Below are 7,146 nucleotides of genomic sequence, written 5' to 3' on the forward strand. Positions count from 1 at the left end.
CTTATTCCAGATTCCTCTTCATCTGTCAAAGCCCATCTCACCTTCTCCTCTCCTGAGTGCCCCAGCTTCGGTTCTGTTTACTACAGTTCTTTTATTCATGTAGTCTTGTGTGCGCTCATTCACTCATTCCGTGGCATTTATTAAGATGGCGTTACTACGAGCCTGTGCCCGGCCCGGTGACGCCTTTGTTCTCAGCGGGAGTGGGGCTCAGCCAGGAACAGACAAGGAAGTGGAGACCGTTCCCCGCGGCTCTGCCCAGCGCCCCACGAGCCCCCCCAGAACCCCACAGCTGTGTCCACGTCACACTTCACAGCATCTTCATCTGCCGCGTGATGGCATCTAAGTGTGTGTGCGGCGGGGGTGTGGACACAGGACTGCCGCGCCCGCCCATGTCCACTGAGATCCCGGAGCAGTGGCTGTCAGCTTCGTGGCCCCGTGCTCTCCAGACGTGGTAATGGATCTGGTCCGTTCAGGGCAGTCAGGGACGTTGCTGGGGTTGCAGAACGAGGGAGATGGGGTCCCTGTTGACAGGGATTCAGAATCTGAGGGGGGGGATGCAGTCCCGCAACCACAAAACTACAGTACGATATGCTAGGTGCTACGATGCAGACACACTCAGCGTGTGTGTGTGTGTGTGTGTAGGAGCCTACACTGCAGCTCCTGTTATAGTCCGGAAAGTCTTGTCTCCAGCCAGAACACACGCGCGCGCACACCCCCCCTGCAGGTCCTCACAGGTTGATGTGAACGTCAAATTCTCTTGGTCAAGGTTTTATCAACTCAGTACAGTCATTCTAGATGTTGCCTGCTCATCAGATCGGACCGACCTACAGTCTTTGTTTTTTGAAAATGAAGAATTTATAAGTTAGTGTACTTTGGCCGCTGAAATCTTTCCAACCCTAGGAGTCCCTGGGGGATCCAAGAACAAATGGCGTGAGAGGAAGCCCCTCCCGCGCAGCCAGTGTCCCCAGCCCACGGGTGCTGTGCCTGAGGCAGTCGCTCCTACAGGCGGGGCTGGGCTGTCTCCCTCCCCCACCGTTCCTGGGCTGAGGTAGTGACCCCCATAACTCGAAATGGGGCCACATTTGGAGATGGTGTCTCTGAAGAGGTGATTAAACTAAAACGAGTTCATTCAGGTGGGCCCTGATCCAGAATGAATGCCGTCTTAACAAGAAGGGGGTTTGGACACAGCTGTGTGCACAGAGGGGCGGCCACGGGAGGGGCCGCCGAGGGAGGCCTCAGACGAAACCCGTCTTGCTGCCCCCTTGATCTCAGATTTCTTGCCTCTGGAGGGAGAAAATCCGTTTCTGTTGTGAAGACACGTAGTCGGTAGGGGTGCCTGGGGGGCTCAGTCGGTTGAGCATCTGACCCTTGGTTTTGGCTCAGGTCATGATCTCACAGTTCGTGAGTTCCCGCATCAGGCTCTGCGCTGACAGTGTGGAGCCCGCTTGGGATTCTCTCTCCCCGCTTCCTGTTCCTCTCCCACTTGTGCTCGCTCTCTCTCAAAATAAATAAACTTAAAAAAGATACCTACTCTGACAGCTCCCGTAAACGAACATGTTGAGTGATATTTTCTTACACTGAAATGCAGGCTCTTCGGCACTCAGGGACCCTCACATCTTGACCCAGTCCCTCCTCCAAGCCTCCTTGTCATGCTGTCTGTACCCTCCAGCCTCCAGCCTCTCAGTGTTCATCAGACACATCCTGACTTAAAGTCTACCCCGGCTGGGGCTTCTCACTTCCCCGGCTGCTCTTTCCTCGCCTCGTCGGGCCTCTTGGAAAACCTTGCTCAAATGTGTGCTCTGTGGAGCCTTTCTGAACTCGCAGGCTGAGTTGGAAGCACTGGTCACATATTTTCATGAGCTGTCCCTTCTTACTGGACGGTGTGCTCCTAGAGCAAAGGGCTTTGTCTCATTTATCTGCCCGTCTCTAGGGCCAAACCTTGTATACGTCTGTCCAGGATGCCGTAACAAAATGAACCGGGTGGCTTAACAACAGACATTTATTGTCTCACAGTTTCGGAGGTTGGAAGTCCCAGACCAAGCTCTAGCGGAGCCCATTCCTGGCTAGTGGACGGCTGCCTTCTCCCCAAGTCCGCCCACGGCCTTTCCGCTGCGCACAGTGTGCACCGAGGGAGACAGAAGGAGAGAGAGGGAAGGAAGCTATTCTCTGTCGCCTCTCCTTGTAGGACACTAACCCCAGTAGATCAGGGCGCCATCTTGATGACCTCGTCCAACCTTAATTCCTTCCACACCCTATCTCCAAAGACAGGGACTTCCAGGATTAGGGCTTCAACTGAGTGAATTTGGCGCTGGGGGCACAATTCAGTCCATAACGCGGTCAATAAGGGCTCATATTGATTTGGAAGGAAGAAAGGCTCAAAGAGGTGTTAGTAAACACTAGTCTCAGTCTAGACATGAGCTACAGATAGATAATTCTATCTGAGTAAAAAGAGTATTTTGAATAAAAAGTGGGTGTAGAATATTGAAAACCGTGAACACAAGTAAATAAGATAACCTAGGATTGTATCTACCTGTCTTCCTGTACGTGCAGGATATTTGTGCTGAGCTATATTCAGCAAGGATGCTGTGAGCCCTGTAATGGAATCTTCCAGAAGAATGTGTTGGATTTCAGATATTTATAACAGCAATAAACCACCCAGTCTATGATTTAGCTGAACTATTTCCAGCAAAACTCACATTTGTTAGACTGCCAAATGCAAAATAAATCTTTGATATTTACTGTTGGATAAAATTCATATGGAAAGAACCTCTCAGAGCATGTTAGGAAGAAAGAGACTAAAGGTGGCGAAGGTACTGGATAAACTGCTCATTATGGAGACTAATGAATGAACTTCTGAGTTAGCATTTCACTTTGAGTTTTCTTTTAGGAGAAGCCAACAGTGTGAGAGAGGAGTGTTGGAGAGACAGGCAGTTAATAAACTAAAGTGCGATAATAAAGCTTTGTGCTGAGAAGCTGGGGACCCCAGGAATAGTGACTTGATTTAGGGCGCAGCCTACACAGGTTCTAACAGATAAAATCCTGACAGCTGTGTAGTTTGGCAACTGTGATTTTCGGGTGAAATACACAGTCTGGGTGAAATACAATGTCAAGTTTGAGGATGTTGGCGATATGGGGCACATCACTTTCACAAGAGAAAACTGAAAAGGGCATTAGGGCCAGCATGCTAGTTTTATCTACAACGTTGATCCTAACCTCCGTATGGTACCAGATAGTGAGATCTGTTCGATGCATATGATTGTACATTGTGCACTATGAACCCTGATTTCACACACTAGAAGTTCTTTCTAGAAGAATATTGGTCACCAATGGAAAAGCTCACATATTTTCTGGGCTCCAAGTAAGATATCAAAGATGGAAGCACTTCTGGGCTGGGGGGCTAAGGACCTCCAAAACTCAACTAGCCTTCCATAAGAGCACCAGACCCAAGTACATGAAACAAAAAGGGACAGAAGTGAATGAGAAATAGACCGCTCAACAGCGATAGCTACAGACTTCAATATCCTCCAGTCCACAGTGCGTAGACTACTTTGGCAGAAGATCCCCAAAGAAACAGATGACCTAAACAGCACCCTAAACTTTTTTTTTTAATGTTTTTATTTATTTTTGATACAGAGAGAGACAGAGCATGAGAGGGGGAGGGGCAGAGAGAGAAGGAGACGCAGAACCAGAAGCAGGCTCCAGGCTCTGAGCTAGCTGTCAGCACAGAGCTTGACGCGGGGCTCGAACCCACGAACATGAGATCTGACCTGAGCCGAAGCCAGATGCTTAACCGACTGAGCCACCCAGGCGCCCCTAAACAGCACTCTGAACCAGCTAGACCTAACAGGCGTCTTTAGACCACTTTACCCACCACCACCAGAGTGCATGTTCTTCATATGTTGCATCATAAAAAGCCTCCTAAAGTTAAAAAAATTGAAGTACAAAGTCTGTTCTTAAACCGCAGTAGAGTGAGACGAGCGGTCAGTGAAGGAAGGAAATTTGGGGAACTCAAAAATACGGAATTGAAACAGCACATTCATAAATAAAGAACAATCAAAATCACCAGAGAAACTAGAAACTGCATAGAGATGAACAAAAATGAAGACAATATACCAGAATTTAAGGAAAACTGCAAATGCCATGCACAGAGCAAAATTTGTATTAGAAGGAAGACCTCAAACCAATAAGCAAAACTTCCACTCTGAGAAAGTTGAGCGAGAGAGTGGGAATAGATGAAGTAGAGGAAAGAAATATATTAAGAGAAACGTCAAGAAAACCAAAAATTGATTTTTAAAAAAAACAACAGAAACAAAATTAACAAAAATTTAGCTAGTCTGACTGAGAAGGAAAGAGAGCCCTCAGACTGTTAAATCAGAAATGGAAGAGGAGACGTCACAACTGACTTTGAGCAATAAAAAGGACTCTATGGAGTGTTATGAATAATTATTCTAAGAAATTTTATAATCGAGATGAAATGAACAGGTACATAAATGCTTACAATAGTTATATCTTGTCGGATTAGAACCTTTTATTAATATATAATGTCCTTCTTTGTCTTTTGTATCCTTTTCTGATTGAAAGTCTATTTTGTCTGGAGTTGGAGCCACTCCTGCTCTGTTCTGGTCACTGTTGGCACCGACTAGTGCACGCTCTCATTTCCGATCTATTTGTGTGTTTGGATCTAAAGTGTCTCTTGTAGACAGCATATAGTTGGATCATGCATTTTTATTCCTTGTGTGGGTCTTTGGGGCATGTAATCCATTTACAGCAAAAGTAATTACTGATGAGAAGGACTTTGGTCATTTTGCTATTTGTTTGCTGTATATATCTTACAGCTTTTTGTCCCTCCTTTCCTGTTTCTTTTGTGTTCAGTTGACTTTTTGTAGTAAAGTGTTTGAATTCCATTCCCATTTCCTTTTGTGTATTTCCCAGGGTTATTTCCTTTGCGGTTCCTATGGAGACCACATGTAATCTCCTAAAGGTACAGTCCACTGATGTGAATGTGCACCAGCTCAACCTCAGCAACATCCAGAAGCTCTCTGATCGACAGCTCTGTCCTCACCATTTGGTGGTTGGTGTCCCCCAGATTCTACTGTATACGTTGCATGCCCACACGTAAGCTAGTGAGTCTAGTAAATGCATTCATCTCCTATGTAGAGAGCAAAATTTGGAGTTAGAAACCAAAGTTACAGTCACATTAGCTTTTAGAATAATAATCCTTTTCACGTATGTCTCTCAAGTCATGCAGAAAACAGAAAACGCATTAACACACTGTTGCTTCAATACCAGCTTTCAAACAATTGCCCCTGCATTTACCTTCATTGAGATACTGATTTCTCTGTCCGGTTTCAAGTTACTGTCCGGGGTACTTTTATTTCACCGCGCAGGACTCCCTTGAGTATTAAGGGCAAGTCTGGTGGTAATGGACTCCCTCAAATTTGATTTATCTGGGAATGTCTTAATGTCTCCCTAATTTTTTAAATATTTATTTTTGAGAGAGACAGACAGACAGCACAAGTGGGGGAGGGACAGAGAGAATCTGAAGCAGGCTCCAGGCTCTGAGCTGTCAGCACAGAGCCTGACGTGGGGTTCAAACCCACAAACCATGAGATCAAGACCTGAGCCAGAGTCAGACGCCTAACTGACTGAGCCACCCGGGCGCCTCATCACCCTCACTTTTGAAAGATCTGGGATTCTTGGTTGACAGGGTGTTTGTTTTTTTCTGTTAGCATTTTGAATATATTGGCCTCCTGCCTGATGACCTTCAAAGTTTCTGATAAGAAATCTGATCGTCTTATTGAGGATCCCTTGTATATGACGGTTTGCTTCTCTGTTGTTGCTTTCAAGGTTTGCTCTTTGTCTTTCAAAAGTTTAATTATATCGTGTTGGTGTGGGTCTCTTTGAGTTCATCTTACTTGGACTTCATTAAGCGTCTTGGGTGTTTATATTCATGTCTTCCATCAGATTTAGGAAGTTTTCAGCCATTATTTCTTTCAATATTCTATCTACCCTTCCTCCTGTTGTGAGGCGCCCGCAGGATGCAGGTTAGGCTCCTTGTTAGTGTCCTTGTTAGGCCATTAGGCTCTGTTCGCTTCTTTCCAATGTTTTTCTTTCTATTCCTGAGACCTGATCATTTCTACTATTCTATCTTCAAGTTCAGGGATGCTTTCTTCTAAAAGTTTTTAATGTTTGTTTATTTTTGAGAGACAGAGAGAGAGAGAGAGAGAGAGAGAGAGAGAGAGAGAGGGCACAAGCAGGGGAGGGACAGAGAGAGGGAGACACAGAACCTGAAGCAGGCTCCAGACTCTGAGCTGTCAGCACAGAGCCCGATGTGGGGCTCGAGCCCAGAAACCGCGAGATCATGACCTGAGCCGAAGTCAGACGCTTAACCGACTGACCCACCCAGGTGCCCTAAATTTATTTTTAATATTTGTTTATTTTTGAGAGACAGAGAGAGGCAGAGCATGAGCAGGGGAGGGAAAGAGAAAGAGACAGAATCTGAGGCAGGCTCCAGCCTCTGAGCTGTTTGTTAGCACAGAGCCCATCATGGGGCTCAAATTCATGAACTGCGAAACCAAGACATGGGCTGAATTTGGATGCTCAACCGACTGAGCCGCCCAGGCGCCCCAGGGGTGTTTCCTTCTGTTCGCTCAAATAGATCTTTGAATCTTTGTAGCGAATTTTCTATTTCAGTTATCATACTTTGCAGTTCCAGAATTTCTTTTTGTTTTCTTTTTAGGGTTACTGCGCCCTTGTTCCTATTTCCATGTGGTTTGTACATCATTTTCTTGACTTCCTCCACATCTTTCTCTAATTCTTTGAGACTGTTGTTTTAAAGACCTTGTCTTGTAGATCCGCCATCAGGTCTTTTTCAGGAACAGATTCTGTTTTGTTGTGTTTTTCCTTTGAATGAGCGATACTGTCCTGCTTCTTTGCATGCCTTGTGGTTTTTGTTGTTGAAAACTGGACTTTTGAATCTAATAATGTGATAATGGTGGAAATCATATTCTCCCTCTTTCCCAGGGTTTGTTTTAGGGGGGAGTATTTTGTTTTGCTTATTTGTTTTTAATTATTTTTTAATTTTATTAATTAAATCGTGGAGCTGGGGGCAGTGGGGAGACACCAGGCACGCCAGGGCTGACGCTG

The sequence above is a fragment of the Suricata suricatta genome, chromosome 10, assembly GCF_006229205.1.
Source record: "Suricata suricatta isolate VVHF042 chromosome 10, meerkat_22Aug2017_6uvM2_HiC, whole genome shotgun sequence".
NCBI lineage: Eukaryota > Metazoa > Chordata > Mammalia > Carnivora > Herpestidae > Suricata > Suricata suricatta.